The sequence below is a fragment of the Sapajus apella genome, unplaced genomic scaffold (genome assembly GCF_009761245.1).
Source record: "Sapajus apella isolate SASKATOON/1434 unplaced genomic scaffold, GSC_monkey_1.0 scaffold45, whole genome shotgun sequence".
NCBI lineage: Eukaryota > Metazoa > Chordata > Mammalia > Primates > Cebidae > Sapajus > Sapajus apella.
The window spans coordinates 14,310,277-14,313,222 of record NW_022436985.1 but is presented as its reverse complement, the minus strand read 5'-3'; the positions used below and the strand labels follow the sequence as shown (position 1 = coordinate 14,313,222).

The window sequence follows — 2,946 nt, the reverse complement described above, 5'->3', positions numbered from 1 at the left end:
GTGCTTCCTTCGGCAGCACATTTACTAAAATTGGAACGATACAGAGAAGATTAGCATGGCCCCTGCACAAGGATGACACGCAAATTCGTGAGGTGTTCCATAAAAAAAAAAAAAAAAAAAGAATTATTGCAGACAGGCTTAAGAAGCTAATTTGAATTCCAACAGAGTCCTCCTTAAGATAAATTCCAAGAGCAAAGTAAAAGTTTCAGCAGTGTTGGTTCAACTAAACCTGAGACGGCATTCTTACAGGGAATTCCAAGAGGCATTAGTTTGATCTGAGCTTGTATGGATGACTCTAGGTGTAAGGTTGTTTCTGGTAGAAAATTAATTTCTATAGCTTCAGTGAATAATTTACGCTAGTTTAAATAATGAATAAATGACTGGCTTGGGTTAAACACAAAAAAGCACCTCCTCTGGGTGAGGTGGGTCACACCTGTAATCCCAGCTACTAGAGAGGCTGAGGCAGGAGGATCACTTGAGCCCAGGAATTCAATGTTACAGTGCATTATGATGGCACCACTGCACTTCGGCCTGGGCAACAGAGCAAAATACTACTGTTTCAAACAGATAAAAAGTATGTCATATATTTAAATAATGAGGTAAGAGAAAGTTTCCATAATCCTTCCAGCCAAAGATATTACTGTGAATGATTTGGCATTTATATTATTTCAGGTTTTTATCTATTCTTGTGTGTATTAATGTATATAGGTGTTTGTGTATATTTTGATTATCATATTATATTACATTATATTTGTTTATTTCTTCGAGACAGAGTCTCACTCTGTTGCTCAGGCTGGAGTGCAGTGGCCCGACCTCAGCTCACTGTAGCCTCCACCTCCTGGGTTCAAGTGATTCTACTTTCTCAGCCCATAGTAACTGAGACTACAGGCGAGCACCATTCCGGCTTATTTCTGTATTTTTAGTAGAGATGGGGTTTCATCATGTTGGCCAGGCTGGTCTCAAACTCCTGAGCTCAGGTGATCCGTCTGCCTCGGCCTCCCAAAGTGCAGGGATTACAGGTGTGAGCCACCATGAACGGCCTGCTTTTCACTTTTAAAAATACACATTGGCTGGGCGCGGTGGCTTATGCCTGTAATCCCAGCACTTTGGGAGGCTGAGGCGGGCAGATCACCTGAGGTCAGGAGTTCAAGACCAGCCTGGCCAACATGGTAAAACCCCGTCTCTACTAAAAATACAAAAATTAGCCGGGTGTGGTGGCACGCGCCTGTGGTCCCAGCTACTTGAGAAGCTGAGGTGGAAGAATCGCTTGAACCCAGGAGGCAGAGGGTGCAGTGAGCCGAGATTGTGCCACTGCACTCCAGCCTGGCCACAGAGCAAGACTCCATCTCAAAAAAAATAAATAAAAATAAAAATATACATTATACTTTATTAATTTTATAATTTAAACATATTAATGGGGTTCAGGACATACCACCCCAAAATATGACTGCAGAGTGCTGAATATGCTATCCCAAATATGCCTCTTTGTCATATTTATTATTTTGAGCTGGTTATTTTGAGGAACTACAGACATAGGAGAAGTTCTGGAAAGTTTTTGTAAGAGAAATTCACAGCTTTTGTAAGATAAATTCACAGCTATAAAGGAAATCTCTATTTGTAACTATGTCTCCCTCTCCGAAACAGGAAGAGAAGGACGACTAAATCTCTAGAGACTTTTAATCATTGGAGAAGGTATCACCTTAATCCCTTAATCTGTATTAAAAAATCTTACCCTGGATTTATCATATTTTTCCTGGCCATGCCGTTTTTATTTTTGAGACCAAGTTTTGCACTGTTGCCCAGCCTCTCACTACAGCCTCAATCCCCTGCCTTGGCCTACCAAAGAGTTGGGAGCCATTGTACCTGGCATTTTGGTCCTTAATTATTGAACTGTTGGGCATAGTTGGGCTCAGCCAAGTGTTTGCTGGATTTTGTTTTCTGTCCCCAGGAAGATTCTAATCTGTTAGAGGGTAAAAACTTTGCTTTCCACTTTCCTTATATTTGTGAATTCGCAGCTATTGAGTGCCTGCTTTACATGAGGCACTGTGCTAGCCACTGGAGGTACATCGAATAACAAAATAGAGATAGTGCCTGCCCCAATAGAATTTATAATCCAGTGAGGGGAAAAAAACATTACATATATCATCTCTCATATGATGACATAATTACAATTCCAATAAATACGTAGTAGGAAAAATAGGAAGGCAGAAGCAAGGGTAACTAAGATACTCACTTCCCTAGTGCTGGGATCAGAGAAAGTCTTCTCAAGGACCTGGATACTTGGGAAAAGGAAAAGAAGTGGGGAAGAGCATTCCCAATTAAGGGAACACCATGTGTGAACACCCTGAGGCAATTAGAAGATTCCAAAACCTGGAGTGGGGGAGAGGGGGAGTCAGAGGTGAAAGCTGGCTAGTGAGAAGGGCCAGACCATGTGGCGTGTTGTAGCGTAGGATTTTAGAATTTATCTTTTTGGTTTTTAGACAAGGTTTCACTCTGTTGCCTAGGCTGTGGTACAGTGGCACAATCACGGATCACTGCAGCCTCAACCTCCCTGGGCTCAGGTGTTCCTGCCCCTCAGCCTCCTGAGTAGCTGAGACTACAGGCATGCACCACTGCACCGGGCTAATTTTTGTAGCAATGGGATTTCACCATGTTGCCCAGGCTGATCTCCAACTCCTGGGCTCCAGCGATCCTCCCACCTTATCATCCCCAAATGTTGGGATTACAGGTGTAAGCCAACCTGTCCAGCCCAGAATTTATCTTAGAAAAGTGGAAACTGCTGGGTGCAGTGTCAGCTTGGCACCCACATGTATCTCCTTAAAACATACTTAATTTCCAAGTAAAGACAATAACAAGGCAGCAATAATTTTACTTAACATGATAAAACTATCTTTGTACAACCAAAAATGCATGAATCTCTTCCCCAGAAAAACGAAATAAAGCCCC

The 2,946-nt window shown here is 42.3% G+C and overlaps 1 non-coding gene across 1 annotated transcript; it reads left to right on the top strand.

The window, feature by feature from the left end:
* On the top strand, nucleotides 1-107 carry LOC116524575. Its single transcript, XR_004257400.1, has one exon. It is a non-coding gene; the product is annotated as a U6 spliceosomal RNA (small nuclear RNA).
* Nucleotides 108-2,946: the final 2,839 nt, after the last annotated feature.